We start from the raw sequence: 24,274 nt of genomic DNA on the forward strand, positions 1-24,274 counted from the left end.
GTTTGTAAGTAACCATGCAGGTAATTTTAGCCTGCATCATGCATTTTGGGTGATGGCGTGAAGCGGAAGAAAGCGTGTTGGCATAGGTTGATATTTAGATGGGGGCCATGTCCCCCCCTCCCCCTCCTTTCAAAAGTGAATCCTGGGTCTGCCCCTGTGTGTTGGCTTTGACTACTTGTGAAATTTGTCGGTGAATAAAGTTAGGAAATGATTACAGAATTTATACTGTGAAGAAAATGCATCTATTTTCGTAAAAGATTACCTATATATTCGGACGCGACGTCTTTCTCTACTTAGCCTCCCTTCTCCAAGGGCGGGCATAGCTTTGAATCTTGGGAGGGCCAAATGATGGAGGGTTTGGGGTGGTACTGAGTACAAACTGTTTGATGAAACTTGCTGACATTTTGAAAAATAACAGCCTGATTAAAAGGCTATTTTAGAACTTCTCTCGCAATTTTAAATTCATCAAAGCTGTGAGATAGATTATATTTATACAGTTCTTTTTTTTTTTTAATTCCAGTAGGTATTTGGGGGGAGGGAGGATCACGCTCCCCACAGTAGGAACGCCACTGCCCTATTCAACTGCCAACGAAACAAAACAAAAAAAGCAGCAAAGTTCAGGTGACGGATGATGTTTCAATGATCAACAGCCTAGAGCATGCCACTGGGAGATACTTCGTGCTGGGTGGTGGTTCGTAGCAGTTGCGGATCCAGAGGGGGGGGGGCTAAGAGGCTCAAGTCCCCTCCAAAAGCATCTGGGTCCACTATTAATTTAGTTTTTGCCTAGATAAAGCCTAGCCTCAGCTGGGTCAAGCCCCTCCCAAACCAAAATCCTGGATCTGCCACTGGTTCATAATGTTGCCTCGCGCAGAATGGAGGCGAGAGGACAATGGGGAAACACGGTCTCTCGGGTCCAAGAAGAGAGTCTTGCACAAGTGAAGAATCGAAGCCAGAGCCAACGGGACAGGTCGGGCGGGTGACGGATTGGCGCGCTGCAATCCTGCCGCCGATCTGCTGAAGCGCACACTCTCGAGTGGAGTCTCGCCTCGTGAAAGCGCGCTCTAGATCACGTCGCCTTCCCCTCCCCCCTTTACCGTCACTGGGACCGGGTCCCCTCATCACTCCCCTCCCCAATCACCGCAAGACCGCGCCTGTCAAGCAGGGTCCGGGGTGCAGCGGCAGTCGTCTTGGAGGCGTCGCGCGGCGCGCATGCGTAGTGTCGGACCGCGATGACGCGCCGGTGTTCCACGTAAACAATAGACACGTGAATCTGTTCACGGGTGGTTGTGTTTGTGTTTTAGTGGCGGTGGTATATTCGTGATTACAATTATTCTCGCGAGCGCAAGTGTACGGAGAACATCAGGAAGGTACGCTACATGCTGATGGACTGGCGGATGCGCGGAAAATCGTGAGTAGCTGCTAATGGTTTAAAATAAAATATTCCTCGGTTCAGTTGAGGAAGTGCAAAGCAGCCCTTATTGTTTGTTCTTTTTTTTTCATCACATGGTTTCTCTTCTCTATTTTTATTTTTTTTGCCAGATCCAATTTCTAAACATACTAGTTATAGTTCGGGCAGATGTATAAACTCTTAATTAAATCTATTTTCATAAGGGATTAGGGGCTGTTGCAAGAGGGGGGGAGTAATTGAGGGATATCCCCCCCCCCCCCCCTCTGTATAAGAAATTATGCGTACGCACCTGTAAGTGAGTGCTTAAATTATGTCCCCTTCTGACAGTTCACGCAAAATAAAATTAAAAAATAACTACCTGGGTTAGATAGTGAAAAATTAGTTTTTGTATTTCATAACGCGGTAATTAAATCGTCTGCCAGATTTTATTTGGTTTCTGAAGCGTCAAAATGTCAATCCTATTGTGAGCACTATTTGTTGTACAATTTGAACAGCTTGGTCAAATAACGCCAGTGTCGCACTTTTTTTCCCCTCATTTTTGGATGAGTGTTATCGTGCTCACATTTTTTTTTTCCAACCACGAAAGTGGAGAGCGCACAAACCATGGTAGTAATTTCCCGGCCGATTGGCGAAGAAGGAAGCCTGTTTTCGTAACCACGGCTCAGGAAGGAGAAATGCAGGCGTCCTGTGACCGCGTTACTATTTTCTCTTCGCCGTATATTTTTTCCCGCTTCCTCTGTGGCGTGATTGAAGGTTGCGTCGTGGCTCGCCACAGCTGCGTGCGTGCAGCAGGTAGGACTGGGAACAGCTTGTGCCTGCTCGCCTCTAGGCGGCCGTAAACATTGGCTTGACGTGAAGGGAAACTTTTTTTTCTCTTTTTTCTGTTGCTGTCTCGCTCGGCTGGCGGAGCTTTGAAGGTCGTTCCCCGACACTCCCACACGTTGGCAGCACTGCACGCTCTTCCGCGTTTCTGTCAAGACAAAAGTTTTTTTTTGTGTAAACATCTTAGATCTCGGTATACGGCATTCAGAAGGCGTAATTTCGTGAGAATGGAACGGAAGTCGATGGACGGAAACGTGTAACCAAGATGGCGGACTCGCGTGTAGCAACATAAAACAATATATAGTCACTTCCAAACGTATTAAAGAGTGCCAATTGTAACTTTATGGTAGTGAAAATACGCTGGAATATTTTTTGGTAAACTAAAAATTCATAGTAAAAGGTAATTATTGTCATTTACCCTACAACTTGTAACTGTAAAAATTGTAGAAAGAATTTTCTTCATCGGGAATTTTTTTTTTTTTTTTTAATAAATAAGCAAATGTTTCTCACCAAAACTTGTGAAATTCTAAATATTTGGATTTAAAATAGTAATTTGATTTTATTGTGCGATATAGTTTCATAAGTGAAAATTTGATGCGATTGCTGACAATAAAATCTAATACACATTACATTTGCATCTTGAAAAGTTTTCGAAACCCACCATTTGAAGTATATTGTTATGATTTGTGTGGGGAGAACTACTGGGTTCTTAAGGGATATCCCAATTAATTAGTACAATTTTATTTATTACTAATATCTACGCTATAAATTTAATTACTGCACACATGATTTCTGTCCACAACAATTAGTCTTGCACTGGTCATTGAAACATTAGCACTTTCCACTGGAGCTTGGCTCGACAGTGGCTCGCTCTTCTGTCCGCTTCGTTCGCACACTCACCCACACCGCGCCGCAGTACAGTCCCCAACTATCGCTCGTCAGGCCTTCACTCGCAGGTATCGCCTCCTGATAGATACAGTTCTTTCACCAAGGGCCACTTGCCGTCTTCACCCCTCGCTGATCGCACGGGTATTGTCAGTATCACTCCCCGAGTAGAGAGAGACACACACACTCCCCTACTCTCAAAATTCTCTGAACCCTTAGCACTCGCTCGGAACTGACGCGGAGGCCGGCTTCGTCGCTTATATAACCTTGGCGTCCTTCTCGAAGCGACGAGAGCAGCTGTGACGTGTCGCGTCATCCCGGGCCGACACGACTCCCGAAACACCCAGAACAGCGACGCACATTCACGCCACTCTTCGCGGCGGCCTCTGTGAGCCCAGAATTCCCAGGCCGCTTAAATATGACAATAGCCCGATTAAGGACGTTGCGTGGGGAACGGAGGGGGGTAGCGAGGACCATTGCAATCCGGCCAGGAACGCGTGGCATGCCTTACGCCAGTGGACGGCGCGTGACGTCAGTGGCCGTGCGGGGCCGCCAGCCAGCTCCGAACCTGGCGCGCATCGCGGTCCTGTTTCTCACGTTAGTAACACTACATAGGTAACAGGCGGAAACAAAAGCCGAAACGCAAGAAATTGAAATTCAATCTACGCTTGCGTTCTGTTTTTTACGTCTTGCGTAATTTATAAACGGGTACATGAAAACTTCGTTATTTAACGTTTTGCGTCTTGCGTTCATAAACCCGGCCTTACCCTAGAGCTGACATAGTACGAGGTTGTATCAATAAGCAGTGCATAAAATATTAAGAAAGAAAGAAATCAATTAATGACCACGTGAAACAGAAATTGAAGTATTTCCCATTCATTACATTGTTCCACATAACTTCCATGCACGTTGAGGTAGTTGTCCCCAAAGATGGATCAGTTTGAAAATAACCGTCCCATAGCTCTCTGTCGGCTGCGAGAAGAGGAACATTCGCACGGCCCTTTTTGAGTTCATCGTCAGTCAGACTTCTTACCGCCGACGAACTTCTTCATGGCCCAAAAAAAAAAATGGAAATCGGAGGGAGTCATGTCCGGGCTGTAGGGTGGGTGCTCCAAAACATCCCAACCGCATCCCTGCAGTTTTTCACGAACGCCTTTTTACCGGTGATTGACGAACGCTATCGGTGCGTGGTGTCACGAATTCTTGCATAGCGCCCAGTCGGTAGCACCCTATAGTTTTTGGTATTTTTTTTTCTTACTGTTTATTTCCCTTCTTAAAAACTGATATGCGTGTTACTTATTGATACGACCTCGTATCATTAAAGTACGCGCCCACCACTACCAGACAAATAGGTCCCAGGGAGAAATGAACAATCTATATAAATTCATTTTTTAATGTTCGTTCGTTCAAAAACGCTCCGAAAGTTCGTCACCGATTGCTTTGAAATTTTGACATAGCGTTGCGTTCGAATACGCGCGTGTTTTTATATACTTATGTCACACCTGTGACAGGTATAAAGATACATAAAAATATGGATTGGTAAAAAATATATATAAATGAATGTGTGGTAGTCTTCTGTTTTGTAAAGATAAAGATATAGATAGGAATATATTGACATAGAGGTATATAGAGATAGAGGGAGATATACCGATACATAGAGCGATGGATATATAGAGAGATATAGATAGGGAGATATATTTATATATAGATAGAAACATAGGTATAGAGAGCTATATAGATATACATAGAGATTTAGAGTTTTATATATAGAGAGAATTGTGAGATTTATGAAGGGATATGGAGAGAGATGCTTTGTATATGTGTGCCTATTTCAAACAAATTACAAAAAAAAATGAAAGATACATAGCAACGCATGCCGGGCATTAGTTAGTTATTGAAAAGCAGTTACACCGGGGAGTTGGACCAATGGCATTCGTAAGGCCCGGCGTCCCACCCCGCTCATGCCATTTCTATTTAGAATGGTTTTGCACCGTCACTGGATGCAAAACTTACCATGGGCTGTGGTCGATTTTTCCCCTAATTTTTTACTGTATGTTTCGATCATTTTTTTCCCAATGTGCGTTACTTTTTTCTTTCGTTGAGCTTGTTATTTATACATATACATTTACACATTTATACACAATTATACATAATATAAACTAAACACTTTATATAATCCAAAATGAAATAGAAAAAAACATGTCTGAATTGTTTTGGGTTTTTTTTTAAATTGTGTATTCCTTTTATTATAAACGATGTATAGATTTTAATAATGTGTGTATCATGAAATGATTTGTGATTTAAAAGAACTACAAAAACATAAAATGAAAATTGGCGAACCTGGTTACCTTTTAAAATGTATGCAGGCCTAAATATTACTTTTGTTTCAAATGTTTATCTCAGTTTCTTCATGTATATTTTTTGGTAGGTATGTAATTTGTAAATGATTCCATGTACATACTTGTTCCGTCGTCTTGTGGTTTGTACCGTAGCTAAAGTATCTACGTAATGTAATAAATAAATATAAATAAATTTTCACACGCAGCCCTATGAAATGCCAGCATGAACGTTAATGCGATAGGGTGGCCGCTCACCGGGAAAACCGGGATTTATCAGGGAAATCACGTTGATCGGGAATTATCAGGGAAATGTCAGGGAATTTTTTTAATAACCGGGAAATTTTTGTGTCATGTATATTTCCGCAGAGCTGCCAACTATTACGGATTTTCCGTAATTATTACGGATTTAACACAATATTACGGAATTACGGAACATCGCTGGTTTATTACGGAAACGAGGCTTTGTGCTGCTGGGTAACGGAAAAAAATTCCGTTTCTGGTGTGCGTGTTTCGTGAACGCAGTTCGAATACATCACGTGGTTGCGCAGATAACGGAACTGATAAATGTGCGCATGTACTGTCGAAAAAGTAGATTAATTGTTGTGTTTTGTAATAGAAATGGTACGGTATTACGTCCGTTGTACGATACAACTAGTACATATTGTCGGTCTTTTCGTTTGTTAGCTACTTACACCACGATAGTTTTTGTACGGTACTTTGGCTAACCTGTCTTGTGTTATTTACTTTCTTGAAAGCCATTTTTTGATCAAAGTGTTTTTGTCGTGTGTACAGACGTGAAAACTTTTTATGTTGTTCGATAGTGTTGTGTTCTTCAGTGCCGGTTGTAGAAATGAAGCGTGTGACAGAACAATGTGTATCTGGGGCAAAAAAAAAAGAACGTTATTCTTCAGAACATTTGACCAAACTATATAAAAGAATGGCCATGCTTGTCATCTTCAAATGTTTTGGAACGCCACGCTTTTTGTAATGTATGCACGTGTGACTTTTCGATTGCGCATGGTGGAAGGGATGACTGAGGAGAGTACACGTCGTTTTGCCTATTTTGCATATTGAATCAAAGAAACATGCAGAACATTTTAAAGCCGTGACGAGCAATAAATCTATATCGTCGTTTTTCGCTACATCTGAAGAAACGAAAGTAACAAACGCATAGTTATTTTTTACAAGTTTTTTGGTAGAACACAATTTACCGATAACAGTAGCCGATCATTCGGGTAATTTGTATAGAGCTATGTTTCCGGACTCAAAAATTGCACAGAAATACAGCTGTGCGAGAGCAAAAACATCTGCCTTAGTGGAGTATATGGCTGGTGAAACTAAATTGAAACTGTTGAATCTTTAGTAAGTGGACCATTTGCTTTAGCTACAGATGGGAGTACTGATTGTAATGCAGTGAAGATTTATCCATTAGTTGTTTCATTTTTAAATCAAACACAAGGTAAAATTTGCACTGTACTGTTATCCCTTGTTGAGAGTACTAAGACTAAGAACATTTCACAACTAGAAATGTTACACTTCAAAATGAATTAAAGAACAGTTATCAAAAGTTGTGTGAAAAAATGTTTGAGCGCTCGCCACTGAAATACCCCATTACATAAAACAAAACACAGACTGCAGGTCATTGAACGGGACGCTATAATGTAAAGTGACATATTTAAAATGTATTTGTTATTTAACGAACTTCCGTATGTATATAATGAAGAAAATACAGCAGGGTGCTAAAATATGAGTAATCTCTTTCTATAATATTATAGTTTTTCATCAAAAGTATGTTTTTTTGTAATTGTAAACATCAGTGAAATTTTGAATTTTTAATCAGGGAAATCAGGGAAAAATCAGGGAATATTTTTGGTGACTGAGTGGCCACCATGGATGTTGATGCTTATGAATGTTCTTGCATATCGCAAATATCGTTATTAACTATCCTTTCTCTAGTTTCTAGTTCCTCAAACGCGCAAAACAGCTTCTGTCTCAAAGCTGTTCACTAAATGGTGATATGCCTACACGAAGCTGCTTTTGACGCTATTCGCTGGTTTCTTGTAATGCTCTCCCAGAGCGAACTACACGAGAATAAAGCTGCTGTCGTTGAATCGTTTAGGTGGTGCTGCTAAAAATCTAAGACGTCAGCGTTCGGAAGAAGTTTATTCGGGGATGTAGCCTAGTTCCGAATATGATGATGATGAGGAGGATTTTGTAGTAGCTACGAACCGACTGTTTCTCTGTGTGCTCATTAATTTTAAATTTTGTGTCGATACAACAACAAGAAAAAAAATCATGGGTATGGAATTTTAAGTTTTGGCAGATCCTATTCTGGATTTAGAAACGGGGAACAAATAAAACAAAACAGTGTGGCTGGATGTCTCGCAAACGCACACACTACCTAGCAGCTAATCAGTCACTCGCTGCTACATCAGCTGTCGCTTTGACACATAGCTAGCTACTGATGAAGTCAGCTGTGGCATCTGTCTTTCAAACGACGGCGAAAAAGAAAGAAAGACGCCGCGTCTGTTGCAGTTTCACCAGCGAGTTAGCTGGCGAATCAAGAAGCCCCTCCCAGGGCGAACCAAAAGCAACACCACGTGAATCACCCTTAACGAACTGTTCTGAACACCTTTCATGCGTGTGTCCGGTGGATTGAACGGTTTTGCAAGTTCGCGTGATTTGCTTAATTGCGTCGTGATCCGCAGTAAAGTCCGGGCTACGACGAACTTTCACGGTTATCAGACCCCGAAAGATATTCTTTGACTTTCGGTATCTCGGAACTTTCGTCAACCCAGCACACCGCTTTTGTAATCTTGTTTGCTTTCTGATAGCGCCCGACGAAGTTCGTTTATGAGCTGCACACATTCAGCTTTTGTGAGGTAAGAGAAAGAGAGAGAGAGAGAGAGAGAGAGAGAGAGAGTGGGCTCACAGATCGACAACTATAAACATACTTTCAATAATATGCGTTATACTCGGCGAGTTTTCGCTTGCTTTGAGTCATCGCCATCGTCCGTCATGTTATATTTATATTTATTTTCTAATTCATTTATTTTAGATGTAATCAGTTTTTCTGAATAAATAGTTCCAAAATTTGTGTAATTTAAAAGTTACATGCATGCATTTATTTTCCAGCTGTATAAACGTGGGAAATGAACTTCTTTTGAATGACGAAAATGCTATTAGTCAAACAAAAAGTGTAAATCGTGAATATTTGCCCGACTGTATGCAAAGCATACCTGTAGCATGTAGCAGGTTTCTGGGGACGAATTTGTTTATTTTTAAGGTGCATATTTGTACATTTATTGAAAAATCTTTAGGAATTGCCTCTAAATGTAACTAATCGTGTGAAATGCAACCACCGAACGTTGGAGGTATGATATTTTTTTATCAGTTACAAATTTTAAATGAAATACGTGAAACTATGTAAGCAATTTTTAATCGTTGTCTATCTGTGGGTCAACTCTGAGTAAGTTACGGCTTCTATTGAGTGACCACGGTGCAGTTACGCAACAATTTTGGTTGTCATATCAGACACACAAAAAAGGGGCCTTAAATTGCAATAATTACGGTAAACTTAGGTTTTTTTTAAGTATGTTGTGAACCATCTAGATAGTATGAATCTATATTTGCAACCACTGAAAAAAGTTATGTTACAAAAGTTATTATAGGTGAAAAACCTTCTTCAACCATCCACGACTTTCACGCGGCTCTCGTGTATCTTTCCATCGACGTGAATAACAGGTAAGTCTTATTGGTCCTCTCGTATAAATATAAAGAAAAAAATTGTAAGGTTTTAAAATTCCGAAAATGTTCCTCGATTCGCTAATTGTGTTTCTGTACATAGATGCACTACTGTACTATGCTACTGCCGCAGCCTCTTCGTTCTGTCGATCGGTGCCGAGCAATGTTAGTTATATAACTATGGGATCCATCTCGCTATGCTTTCGTGGTCCCTGCAGCGGTGCTCTGTCTGCTCTGTGATGGGATGTATGGCCTCCACATTCAGTTACGGGCCCTGGACCCAGGATAGGTGACGGGCCCCCCCCCCCCCCCCCCCCCCTTAATTTTACAGTCACGTGCTACATTATTATTCCATGGTTATTTCTTGCCTACACTCTTTCCAGAATGTTATTCCACCTGAAAATACAGGGTATAATTATTATGGTTACTATTTTATAAATCCGCAAACTAAGCTTTATTTATAAAATATTCAACGTGTTTTTTTTTCTAGTTTGTAAAAAAATTACAACAGTTAAAAATTTAAAAAAATATTCAGGTCCGGGCCCTGGACCCAGGGGTCCACCCAGCCCCACCCTTGTGAGTTCCATGGTGGGATGTCGGCCACGGGAAGCCTACAACTCACGTAGTTTCAGTACCCTACCACGTTCGTGCAACTTCGGATTTCTCTCAAAAATTGAAAATAAGAAAATTCGAAGGGTTAGGTTAGGTTAGGTTAGGTTAGGTTAGGTTAGGTTAGGTTAGGTTAGGTCAGTCACAACATGCTTGTTTTCATTGGAAAACTTCTGATTTAGCGGCTGAAGTGGCGTCGATACCAAAACGCAAAACTTCGGAAATCTTCGGGAAATTCTTGTAGGGAACCGAAAACACGTGAGTTGGTGAGTTGTAGGCTTCCCGTCGGCCTCCTCTGCCCGAGAGTAGGGGAGGGGGGGGGGGGTTCTCCTCGCGACGCCCCAAGATGGCGGCCCGCCGGCCGGGACTCGTGGCTGGCGGCGTTTAGTAGCTCTCCGCGGCGGCCGAGCGCGCTAATGGCGGCATTACACGGCTGCCCGGGCGCAGGCGTTCTCTGCCGTGTCGGCCGCGTTCCTCCCCGGCTGGAGACCGGACCGCCATAGTTGCTGGGGACCACTGGCTGTCCCGGGATGTCCTGGGCCCTTTCGCGGGGCAGCACCCCCCTCGTGTGTGGAGGAATGGTCAGGAGCGATCACTAGGGACACCTGTATTTACGCGATTTCATTTCATGTCAAGGTATTTCACAAAACACTGTAGCTTTTTCTAAGAGTCATGGCTAGAGCCACGGAATTTTCGCGGATTCATTTAGTCGCAAGCTAGAATGCAAACCTCCACACTGTCGCACTGTGTTCATGATTGGCACGCAGTTGTTTGGACACGCCCGTCTACGACCGTGAGCCAATGATGCCCAGCTAGGAGAGAAGTAAGCGAATCAGGTAGTGGCAAATAACAAGGATAAAAATGTTCTCGCTATGGAATCAAACCAATGGGAAAGTAAACATGGGTCGAGCACACCTATAACTTTTAATTCTATCCTGAGGCCAGAGGAATCCGCGAAATTTCCGGGACTCTAGTCATGGCAAATTGTGAGGGTGCAGCAGTACGGTGACCACATTCTCATCGGCCCCGTCAAGAGCGGGACGACACCTCTCACCGACCTCAGCCGATAACCACAGGAGAAAAGCTACAGTATTTTGTGAAATACCTTGACGAAATGTATTCGCGAAATACAGGTGTCCCTATAGCGATTACTAGAGACCCGGAAATTTCGCAGATTCGTCTGGCTTCAGAGTAGAATGTAAGGTAAATAGGTGTGCTCAACCCATGTTCGCTTTCCCGTTGGTTGATTTCTTAGCGAGGTCATGTTTATCCTTGTTAATCGGCACTACCTGATTCGCTTACTTCTCTCCTAGCTGGGCGTCGTTGGCTCACGGTCATAGAGGGGCGTGTCCAAGTAACTGCGGGCCAATCATGAACACAGTGCGAGAGTGTGATGGTTGCATTCTAACTTGCGACTAAATGAATGCGCGAAATTTCCGTGTCTCTAGCGATCACCCGCAGATTTTGAAGGAAAAAAATTAAAACATTTTCTAATGTGCGCAGGCTTTCAAGGCCATTGTCTGAAGTGTAGCTTGGCTTCTGGGTTGTAGCCGCGTCCTTGGCGAATAATTCACCGACGTTTTCGGTCGACATTGCAGTCGCCATCATCAGGGAGCAGTTAACTACTGTAGTAACTGTACAGTACATACAGTTAGGTAACTGTTCCCTGATGATGGCGACTGCAATGTCGACCGAAACGTCGGTGAATTATTATTCGCCAAGGACGCGGCTACAACCCAAGAAGCCAAGCTACTAAAACAATTTTTTTATTTTTAGTCAATCTTTCATTTAAAATTTCTACTATGGTTTTGCCTAATTTATCTTAGGGTTTAGTTTTATCAATGCTAACAGTCAAAGTCCGGTGATATCGCGTCGTATGCGTCAGTAAAATCTTAGAAGGTTTTTGCTTTATGAAATCATGAAAACTCAAGTTGAAATCAAAAGCAAAAGGTATTGACCGGCACTTTAAATTACACGATGATAACAATTTAATTTCTCCGCTTTCCATTAATTTAAATGTTTATCATGGAAACCCAAAGAAACATGGAAAATAAAAATTAAAAAGACCTGTGCGGGGCCCTATAGGTGCGAGGCCCTTTAGGCGCGTTGCAATTTAGGCGCGGGGCCCTTTAGACACGGAGCCATTATACGCGGGGCCATTTAGGCGCAGCCCTGGGACCGGCCCTGGCAAGGACGCAAATATGTATGATTAGCTGAGGGGTGTGTGTATAATATCACATTACTTAGATGAATACAGTAGTGATTGGAAGGACTAGCTATATGCAATTCACGCATAAAATGATTTAGTCCTCATTATCTGTTATGTGGGAAAGATATACTTAAGATTACCCCCTCTAGGAGGATTGAGTTGTGAGATTCAAAATATAGAAGGTGGTGCTACTGTCAGTGGCCACGTTATAATCCTATAAGAAAAAATATTAAAAGAAGCTTATGATGTTGCTTGAGAAAGAAACAGAGTGAGTTGCAAGTGGAAAACAATAAGAGGCCTTTTATCGTAAATTTAAAGATCCTAACATAGATAGGCCTATGTGTGATTTTTGTGTATCTTTAAAGCCCAGACATTAAGAGGGGAAGAATTTTCCATATTCCTTACGTATTGGTCTGGACCTCATTGTGTGTATTGAGAAAACCAGATGACAAACCGTTTGGATATTTTATTACATAAGCTTTAAGTCATTGTGCATAGAGGCATGTAGAAGTTGTCAAATAACTCCCATGAGCATGGTAGGTCAGGTGATTTTATTGAATATAAAAACGAGGAAAATAATTCTTCATCTGAGGATGACAGTGAGGAACTCAATGTAATTAATAATGATAACAGTAACCACAGTGAGGAGTAAAAAATTAGAGACCATGGCCATGTTTTGTACAAAGTTAAAATATCTTTCTTTTAGGATTCCAAACTATTTCTGGCTACTGGTTTCCAAAGGAATCTTTTGTAAAAAGTACAGATTTTTTTTCCTCTGTGTACTCGACCCATCTCGCGGCTTATGCAGTCAGGTAATTGACAAACAGATTGCCTCACGTGCGATGCGTTCCTGTGGGATATCGTTGTCGGTATAGAAATTTCTCACTCTTGAGTTGGCAGCACAAAGCAAATGGCGACCACTGTTGCCAGATTGATACTACCCGGCTTGTTAACATTAAAAATATTATTGTGCATGCCATAGTCAGTTGTAGTAAGTTGTAATACATTTATTATTTTACTATTTGTAGTTTTAATGCCAGAAAACAGTTTTAATAAAGAGTATTGTTGCAGTTGTCATTCTAAAAGAAAAAATTCTATGTTAAACACCATTTATTATTTCACAGTAAGTGAACTGTTAATAAAAAGGCATGCCATTAAATTATGTGATATGCTAATCAGGCCAAAAATATTTAATATTATTAAATTGTATACAAACATTTGTTGACAAAAACGGTTGAAACCAGGATGGAGTCTTTCAATTACGTCTCCTTAGAATTAAAAAAATAATTATTTTATTTTATGATCCTTTTTTTATTAAATACGACAAGATAATGTGATAACGTATTTTCAAAATTCTCTTTCCAAACTTTCCTCTCCAAAATACAGTGTTTCAGATACATTATTAAGGTGTGTATAACATTTTTTTCTTCTCTGTGGCTTATACCTGGAACAAAGAACACTGAAATAGGACCACGCTAATGGTAGGAATCAAATCGTGCAGTGGAAAGTGGGAGAGTTAATGTCCATTAAAATGCACACTGCCAACTATGGATGATACATGCTGAAAAAGGGGGGGGGGGGGGGGGGGGGGTGGCTGCCTTCGTGTTAATCTTAAGCTTGAGGCTAACTTCAGTAAAGTGCAGAATGGTCACCATCATCAGACTGTCAGTCCCATACATTTTTCTGACGTCTTTGTACCCCAATTAGTGACCATTTTTTCGGTGGTTACAGAACTTTGTTCATTCAAACATTATCCAGGCGTTTTTGTTTTGTTCCATCTTGAACACTTTTTTTTTTTTTTTTTCAATTATCGGCAGTAAACTACGTTGTTCAGCTCTAACTTAAAAGGCGCATACCAGCCTTAAGATGTACTTCAGACTATAAGTCGTTTTCTAAATTATTTTCTCCTGACGATCCTTCAGCCGTACTTTTTCGTACGAATTTAGACTCGCTCTGTATAGTAACTGAAATTTCTGCTAAGTAAGTTGTATCTGGTTAATCAAGTGGCTTTCGCTACGAGACAACGTTCGAGTTGGTAGAATTATTATTATTATTATTTATTTATTCAATGAACATCATAGATGTATTCGAGTTTTGGTCACTGAAATATTCTGTAGAAACGAAATGATTTCAGAATTATTATTTTACAATCGTTATAGCACAGAGCTGTGCGAGCCACATTCAAACGAGCGCCATCCATCGTATTTGAAACGTTTCACCGCCATTCCTTTATAGAAGTGTGTGGTAAAATCTAATTTTCGTGAAGCTGGTAAACTTAGGATTGCCGTACGTTATCAAACCCTCGCCCAAATTACTTTTTTGTTATTTTTTTCTGTCAAAAGCAAACTTACTGATTTTACTAAATTAGTGTTTAAATCCTGATCGGTACAAAGATTTGTTATCTCCTCAACTGTGCGTCACTTTGCTTGTTGTTTAATGGAACGATAAGACAATCCCCTCTGTTTTTTTTTTTTTGTGGAAAAGATAAGTTAAAAGAATGCGGCCAGATAAATTTGCGATATCGATTCAGTGTTCTTCCTTTCTTCTTACTCTTTCTTTCGAAATCGTTTTATGGGATGTGACTCACTTTCAGACGTCAATGTCGGGCAATATAAAACGTGTTTGCGAGCTTCTTTTTTCCACTGGAGTTTATTTCAAATCCTTTCTTTTGGAACCCGGGTTAAATCTAAACTTACAGAGGATCCCATCAGTTCGGCAAATCCCGGCGGGATAAGATGCGAGCGGAATCAAGGGCGCCCATACCCGGGGGCAGGGGGGGGCCGTGGCCCCCCCCTAGCTTTCAGGGAAGGAAAAAAATATAGTGTAGTCAGGTGTTTTACTTTAAAGAAAATTATTTAAATTCGGTATTATGTAGAAGTGATTCAACACGAAGATATTATTGTATATCGTTTTTTACATGTCTATTTCATTTGTTATGTTAGTTCAAGCATTAGTTTCTGCTGCTGCGATATAAGGTGTTGTGTACAGGGAGAAAACGCTGTTCAAGCGCAACGCCCGTGGCGAGTCATTCCCCTTCGTATTCCTACCCAAGCTCGCGCGATAACACAACACAACAGATTTAGACCAGTCAGAGTTAGACGACGCGACAGTTGACATGTGCTTGTAGACGGCGAAATGTTTTGCTACTTTTTCGTCATAATAATGTGTATGTTCACAAATAACATCTCAAAACAGAGATTTTTCAATAGTCTTTAGGTCTACCTACAGTTTTATGCATCTGGTCTAGATTTAGTTTAGTGTATTCAGTCAGTATAAATAACTTAAGTGCAAATAAATAAGTGAAAAGTGTAAAGATAAAAACCATTGTTATTATGTAGTGTTTCTTAGTTTTCCTCATTCGTCACATCCGCTCAGAATATTCACAATTTTTAAGGTAAGCTAACACCTTTAAAGTTACTCAAATAAGAATTATTGTTCAGAAAAGTCTACAACGTAAAATTTATGTTGGAATTTTTAATTTAGAGGAAAACCACTTTTTCCCTTCAAAAGTGTTTAAAGGGATAAGGATTCCGCTACCTTCAGTAGACTCGAAAGCAATTTACACTGGAATCTCGATTTTACGTATGCTCACAGTCGCTTGGATTGCATTCGTAAAATCGTTATCTTCATAAAATTTCAAACACCCCACCCTGTGAAGATACATGTTATAATTTATTGAACGGAATATATATAATATTAAATAGTAAAAACAATGACTGCTGTCTGCCCTCTGCCCTCCCCTTATTTTTTTTTTAACATTCCACAACTTGCTTCATTGCACGAGTGATATAAAAGCGACATCACAGCGACTAAACACAGTTGCACCACGCATTGCATCATGTTAACTTTTGTGTGGTGACAGTAGGTTGTCCGACATGCCTTTCTTGGATATCTTTCCTTTTCGTAAGACGCGTGTTACTAAAATAAATTTATATTTGAGTTTGCAAACTTGTCCACTCCTTGCCAGAGACGACTGAACACAGACGAGACTATCCAGGGTCGGGTTGATGAGCTGGAAGAATTCCCTGCCTTGCATTTTTATGGACTTCACCTTATCATATTTATCAGTTAATCTTTAACAAATCAGCTTGAAAAATATTAATGAACGCACTTTTAGTAACATAATCGAGGAGAACAAGCACACAGTTCAGTGTACACCTGTACTGTTTCATAAAAGTGATCATAGGTAGGGACTGGAAAAATTCGCGGTTTCAATGACCACTAGGATAGACTAAACGATTCTCCTATGTACTCTGGCAACTATCACATGGTCATTGGCTACCGACTCGGGGAAACTGTTTACTGCGATTCTTATGATTCGATACTTCTTTTGTTGAGTGTTTGCCATTGGCTCAGAGTCCTTCAGGTAAATTGCGGTCCAATCACTGACGCAGCATTAAGCTAAACGAGTTTGGATTCCAGCCTGTCTCGAAAGGAATCCGCGAATTTTTACGGTCTTTAATCATAGGCTTATTTGGTGAAAAAAAACGCTGCTCTTTAACGACAGACATTCATTAAAAACACAGTACATTTTAGTGCGAGAAGCCCTTGAATTTGTGATAGCCATAGGGAATTATTTGTTTGTATAGTAAGTTAAAAAAAAGCTTAGTTGAAAATCCGCTCGTCACGTCTACTTGCTGCGTCACTTATACCATTTTTGAGCGTTTTTTACTGGGAAACCGATGCAGCGAAGGTAATTAATGCGAAAATTGTCAAGATAATGCCTAATGGCTTGGGTTGCTGGATATTAGCGGAAAGGAGAGGAAGTAGCTACTCAATATCGTTTCTTTCTCTCACGCTTCTCAAGGTTTCAAGCTCAGTTGCTATGTTCACGAGCTGGAAATGTTGGAATGGGTAAGGAATGTTGAGTATAGTTCATTTGCGGTAAAATAAATATTTTTACAGCCTTGGCATAATTTTTCAATCTAAGAAATTTCGAACTTTGCGACAAATAAAGTGTACCTAGTCCATTTTTTCTTTTCGATTTTGAGTTTGATGCCGCAATAACTTATACAATATTCACTAACGGTAAATGGCTGTTGTATTAGCTTTAAAATATGAATACGCTGTGCATTAAAAATTAATATCTTTATATGTTTTCATAGTGTTTTTTTAATTTTTTTAAAAATATATTTTGGTGTCAAATTTTCCGAATTTTAGATGGTTCCTGAAAAAAATGTATTCGTAAAATCGCGGCTTCGTTCAGTCCGGGCTCCGTAAAATCGAGGTTCTAATGTACTCTTAATTCTGAAGTTAAGTTCTGAACATGTTATTTAAGGGTTTATCAATGCCGTATTTACGCGCAGGCTATCTAGGCTGTAGCCTATGGGCCCGCACCACAAATGGGGGCCCGCACCACACGACACGAAAAAAAAAAAATTATACTGCGATGTGGATCTTCTTATATTCTTAAAATACGCGTCGACATAGTATGTCCAGTTGTTTTGTGTGGATTAATTGCGCCGAACTAAACTCTTCTGTGGAAAGCTGATATATGAGTTATGTCAGCATTTAGAAATTTTCGATTATTTTCATTGGTTTTGGTGTCACTTAATTCCTTAACATCTAAATACTGTTTGGTTAAATAGTCTAGTTTAATAATAAACTAATTTTTTCTGTGCTTTACTACTGAATCCATCTGTGCTAATTTTAAATGATAAGCAATTATGATTCATATCGAAACATAGTAATATTCATTTAATTGTGAAACAATTTTTGACTGTAATTATAAGCGTAGTTCAGGTGTTACATTTAAAAACAACTGTTTTCTGACTGTGATAACATACTCAAATCGTTTCTCTCCCAAAGTTGAATCTTTTGATCAACACTTTTAAACTTTATAATTATTTTAATTTAATTTGTACGCGACATTTATTTAGGGGTAAAGAGAGCAATTAGTTGAAGGACTGTATTCTTGATATCCGTGTACCCGAGACGCTTCAAAAGTATAAGGACTCTATTCCTGCATTTGTGTTTCTAAAAATTCATTTGTTTCAATAAAATAGTTAATATTTAATTAATAAAGTAGCCAATAAAGATTTTTTTATGGCGAATGAGTACTGTGGTCTATTATTTTAGTAACAGGACAAAAAATTTTAACAGGGTCAGAACTGGAACTATTTTATGGCTAGTAACAAGCCGCAGTTAAGTCTTCCAAAATATTAAAAATACTTCATACCCCTAAGTCTGGCCCCCCCCTACAAATTATCATATGGGCGCCCTTGAGCGGAATGCATGTCCTTGCACCCTTCATGTCAGATTCTTACCTGAGCATTTATGCTTAGTGTTGTTCCAGTACTTCCAATACTTAGAAAAAAAAAAGTTATGTGCAAACCGTTTCCTGAATAGCTTGGCAACAGGTTTCCAAAGTCATATTTTGTAGTGTTTTGGATCATTTGTGTGGCGTGTACGATAGGCCTACCCGCCCCTAACAAAATGCCAAGTCATAATAAATGTAAAAGTTATCATGTAGTTTTAATACTGGGATAGGGACATGCAGATTTCGCGAAAAGATTTCGAGACTAGGTGAAAGTTAAAAAAAAAAAAAAAAAAACTGTAGCCTCGTCTGTGTTTCGTGATTGGGTGAGTTTCTCCCAGGTGCATATCGATTGTAACAACACCAATCACAGTGATTCAGTGCGGAAGCAAACGCGTCCTGAGTGGCTCGGTCAAGCAAGGCAACGACTTCTCTCGCAGACGGCCGCCAATCACAATGAATAAGCAGTTGGTGCGGGTATACCTTGTTGCAACCTAGTAGGCGTTCAGTTTTTTTTTTTTTTTTTTCGCTAAAAATGCCTGACCCTACCCATCGATAGAGACCGGAAAAATTCGCTATTTCAAGGACCTATAGGTTAGACTCTGTGATCCTCTATACACCCGGGCAAATTACATGTACTCATTGACTACTGATTCGTGACACCTGTTAACCGGGATGTTTGTGATTTGGTACTTCTTTTGTTGAAGGTTTTTCATTGGCTCAGGGTCCTTCAGATAAAGCGTGACCCAATCACTGAAGCAGGAAATAGGCAAACGTGTTTGGATTCTAGCCTATCGCGAAATGAATCCGCGAATTTTTCAGGTCTCTGCGCATCGAGGGTATCCGCGTCAGCCGGCCTAAGGTTCAACTGGCTTTAATTCTAGCCTGTCGCGAAATGAAACTGCATGTTTTCCCGGTCTAGAACCACAACTCGTAAGGCCTCCCATTTCCACGGGAGCTTCTCTTCCCTCACATGGTCGTGTACACGTGCAGAGAAAGTGGTTGCCTTGTGTCTGCCGAGGTCGTTTTCTTATTTTTTTCCTTCAATTGATTGTCCCGAGCCTGTCCTGAGACAATGGGGGGAGGAGGAGGAGAACTTGTAATCTGATTACATCTTCGCGTGCTAAAAACCAAAACAAAACGACGACCTTGTTTGCGTATCAAATGGACGTTAAAACATTTAGCAGCTAGTTAAAACTTATAATAATAGTTATAGTAATAGCTAGAGACCGGAAAAAATCGCGAATTCATTTCGCAATAGGCTAAAATACAAATAGTTATTTCTCAGTGCTGCCTCTGCTATTGGCCCACAATTCACCTGGATAACTCTGGGCCAATGAGAAACACCCGATTAAAGCTTTATCGAATCACAGGCTGCTACGTTGGGACGTCTCACAAGACAGCAGCCAATGAGTGGGTGACATTTGACCGAGTGTACGTAGAACTATGGAGTTCATCCTGGAGGTCATTGAACCCGCGAATTTTTCCTGTCCCTAGACTAATAGCCTAATGGGTACACGTGGCCACAAAACGGTTAGAAGTGAAACTCAATGTAACCATTTAACATGAATCAAGCATCTAGGCGAGTATGCAAGTATCCGAGTGAGCAAGTATGTGAATGTGAAAGAATAAAAAACCAAAATTATGCTACTGTGTATTTTTTTGTTGAAGAAGGAACGGAAATATTCATGTAAAATTACAGAGGTTTGAAAATTTTTACATTTACATGAAAACAACTGGATCACTTCAATATAGTGTTCGTTGTAATACTGGGCTTGCATTCTTAGTAAACGTGCATTTGATATTCGACCCTTACTGGGTATTTTATAAGCTTACATTATTACCTACCTACAGTAAATGGGAAAACAAACATCTTTCGATAAAGAAAGTTGGATTTAGCATCCTTACAAACCTCTAAAACGCTTCGGGATAATTTTTTTTGTGCCATATTATAACTAATTCAGTTTTAAAAACGGAACGTATGAAGGTTATGCACCTTAAGTAAGATAACCTTAAAATGTTGTGGTGTTTGGTTTGTTGGTTACGTCACAGTGACGAGTCGGCGACCCTTCTAGCTCGCGACCAGAAATGGCGGCCTGTTTAGCAACTAGTAGGGCAGGCATTTTTCGCGAATAAATCTGAACGCCTACTAGACTGCAACAAGGTATACCCGCACCAGCGGTTTCTTCTTTTTGATTGTCCGCCGTCTGCGAGAGAAGTCGTTTCCTTGTTGGACCGAGCCACTCAGGACGCGTTTGCTTCCCCACTGAACTACTGTGATTGGTGTCGTAACAATCGACATGCGCCTGAAATAAATTCACCCAATCACGAAATACAGACGATGCCACAGTGTTTTAACTTATAACTAATCTTGGAATCTTTTCGCGAAAAATGCATGGCCCTAGCAACTAGTCTTTGTAGTGCCCTAGGTCAATCAAAAACGTCAACCAGATGTTTATGAAACTTTTTTTTTTCTGAAATGACGTGTCTTATCATTATTCAAGTACATCTCAGCATTCTTGACTTACTTCCATTGTACAACGGGGTAAATGGATACGAATGTTTGTAGTATCTAACTAATATCTTTGAATATATATACTGTATAGAAGTCGCGAATGGATAGGATTTACTCTACGTTTTTCAGAAGCGTATGAAGAGCAGCTTGGGAACTTCACCGCTTCAGTGCGCTGCCGTAACGCCCTGTATCGTCTTAGTTGTTATGTACACGTTAGAGCGCAGCACTGTCACCCGCTGTCATTCCCCGCACCCCCCATCTATCATTCACTGCGGCTCAAGGTCGTTCAGCTGGAGGGGGAAGGGGTGTTTGAAGAGTTCGACACTTGTCCGCTAGGGACCGCCACAAGTCGATGCCCTAGAGATGGTGGCGATTGCGGCGGTGAATTAACCAACTACCTCAAAACCGTATTAGAAATTTTAACCTGGGCTGGCGACTTCTATACAGTATATATATTCAAAGCTAATATGAAGCACGTCAAATGTGTAGCCTGCTGGCATGAAAATATGAATGCACGTTAACTGCACAAAATTGCGCGCCGGAAAACAAACCGATACACCACGAATGTAAGTTAATTTGACTTTCAACTGCTTTGGTAACGACGTGACACGTGGCTCGTTAGAAAACTAAACCAGCTGATAAAAGAGCAGGATTTCTGACTAACGCTAATTAGCGAGGATATTTTGTTACTCGGGACAATGGACTTCAGACACGGCAGAGTTGGAAGAACATCTGATAAGGTCGTTAAACTTCCCGTAGAGGGACGTTCACATTTCCTTTCCCAGTTAAAAAATAATAATAATAATAATAATACTAAGCTGTTAAACATTTCTACCATTATTGCTTTACATTCATGCTTTACGATGCACAGTGCCTCCATTACCAGCAGCATGCCTGCATGTGCTCACTGTTCATTTGCATGCATATCAATGATCACGTGTTGTGCACTTTACGATTGTCTTTACTTTCTTCTGCATTCGGAACGAAACTCTCTCTTAATCAAGTGCATTTCAGGCAGTAAAAATATTAAAGTGAAGCCAAGCATTCTCTACGTATTCGAATGAATATTTTTTAAATAGAATTTACACTTTAGCTCGCACACTTATTTTTTTTTTGTGAATGGAACAGAAATGTTATGTAAACATACATATATTTGTAAATTTATACATTTAAATGAAAATAGCTGTATCACTACAAAATAGTGTTCACAGTAATTCTGGGTTCAAATTATTGCCCGTTAAAGTTATTCGTTAATGTTCCCTGAATAGTTTTTTTTCTTATACACTTGCATACCTGTACAGTTTCGCATGTACGCTTGTTATGATTGCACACTCGTACACGTGTTTCAAAAATTTGTGTACCCTAAAAATTTCGTATCCATGTATCTGCGAGGCTTCACTTTTAACGCTCACCCATTATATTTATTTTTTATTGTGCAACATATTAGCTCTCATTGTACGGAATTTGGTTGAAGTAATTTCGGGAATGGAATATAGATGAGAAACTACGGTGCTGCCATCTGGCGAACTTCATAGATTTAACTGTTTAATGAATTCTAACAAGAAGGGCAGTATTTTGGTAAAATTCCTCGTCGAAAATTAGGTCCAAAGCCTGGGTTTAATATATATTTATTTTTTAGTCCTTTTCCGTTTTATTGGAGACAGTAGTATGTATTGGCCTATCCGGGGACAGGAGTAAGAGTGTGGATTGTGGATGGGGTTGATAACCGACCGACTTCTGACGTCACGGCGGCCATTTTATGTGTCCAATTTCATCACAATCCCTCAAAAATGACTAAAAATTCAACAAAATTCCTCAAAATTTCTTTATTTCAAGGGAATAATTCTCTTTTTTATTCCAGAAAAATTAAGAAATTCGAAATGTCCCCAAAGAGACGTAAATTCCCCCATGTGCAAGCCTGCACTAAGCCGGACCGGCAATTACACACTACTGAGTCGTTTCATTACATAGTCTACAAATCGAATGATTCGATAGTCGACGTGGCTGCTCCGGCAGCGAATTCTAGCGGCGGGTGCGGAAACTACGTGTGATTCGCGTCCACAAATGTAGTTGAAAACACGATTTTCGTATATTCATCACGCTCAACATTATTTTCAATAATAATACGTTAAATTTCGCGTCCGAGTTTCGTATTATAAGTGTATTTACAATATGAGAACACATTTCTGCCGAGTACTAAAAGTCTCACTCACGTGTTTTTTTTTTAATATCAAGTTTATTTAAGCTTGCTAGCTATCCCCCCAAATTAGCCTACCGGCACATAAACGGGGTCGTTAATAGTCCTGATATAAAAAGAAGAAGCTAACTTTCTCTGATTATCACCGTGAATCTTTAAACGTATGAAAATTACGGTTTCGCTGAACGTTCCGGAGAAAGTTTAATCATCTGACCATTAGATTGAAGAAGTTGCGGAGAACTCGCATCTTGAGGCGAGCCATAAAGCTTACTGCTGGCATACTTATGAAGTCAATTACATTAAAAATCCATTTGCTCGCATCGAGGACAGAAAAAAAACAGTAATGTGCCTACAATGAGGCCGCAGTCATGCCAAATTAGTAGAGACCTGTAAAATTCGCGGATTCATTTCGCGATAGGATAGAGTCCAAATACTTTTGACATTATTTTGCTTCAGTGATTGGGCCACAGTTTATCTGAAGGACTCTGGGCCAATGAAAAATCTTTAACAGAAGAATTAGCGAATCACGATCATTCCAGTCAACAGGTGTTACGAGTCGGTAACCAATCAGCAGATGTAATTTGCACGAGTGCATAGAGGATCATGGAGTCTATCCGTTAGGGATTTGAAATTGCGAATTTTACAGGTCTCTACAAATTAGTGATCTTTCAGGATTATCGAAAGTGTCTATCTATATGACCGGAATACCAAATTGTAAAATGTGATACTTTACCCGGTATAAAATGGAAAAACACCCACTGTACACTGTATTTTTTATTGCAATTGGAACATAAATATTCATGTAAAATTACAGTTGTTTGTAAATTTGTACATTTACATGAAAACAACTCTGTCACTACAATAGAGTGTTAGCAGTAGTAATACTGGATTATTATTATTCCCAGGGCAATTATGCTTTGTGTTGTCGCGGTACTTAACAATAGCTAAAGTTATTTGTAAACCGTTCCCTGAATACCGTTCCAGTATTAACTGCGCACACGATACAAAAAAAAACTCGAATTATTTAGTATTTGATTATCTTTTCCATGGTTTAAAAAATATTATGCCTCGAAAAATGTATTTCATATATGCAAAATAACTATAACCATGGATTGTTGCTAAGTTACAATATCCTTCTTGCAATATTACAAACTTTTACTTGGCAACTGGTTTCCAAAGGAATCTTTTTGTAAAAGCACAGAATTTTTTTTGCTGTGTATGTACATAATGGGGAACTTATTCAGAAGAATGTTATTTGGTGGTTTGGCATCACGAGACAGACATCTGATT

General features: G+C 40.0%; 1 protein-coding gene across 1 annotated transcript in view; it reads left to right on the forward strand.

Moving 5' to 3' along the window:
- The first annotated feature begins 1,177 nt into the window (after nucleotides 1-1,177).
- LOC134540164 (myosin-IIIb-like) overlaps nucleotides 1,178-24,274 on the forward strand; it is a 140,078-nt gene continuing 116,981 nt past the window's right edge. Inside the window, exon 1 of the mRNA XM_063382711.1 lies at nucleotides 1,178-1,408. The gene's annotated coding sequence lies outside the window, so the exon portion shown is untranslated. The remainder of the gene's footprint in view (nucleotides 1,409-24,274) is intronic.

Source organism: Bacillus rossius, chromosome 16, assembly GCF_032445375.1.
Source record: "Bacillus rossius redtenbacheri isolate Brsri chromosome 16, Brsri_v3, whole genome shotgun sequence".
Classification (NCBI taxonomy): Eukaryota; Metazoa; Arthropoda; class Insecta; order Phasmatodea; family Bacillidae; genus Bacillus; species Bacillus rossius.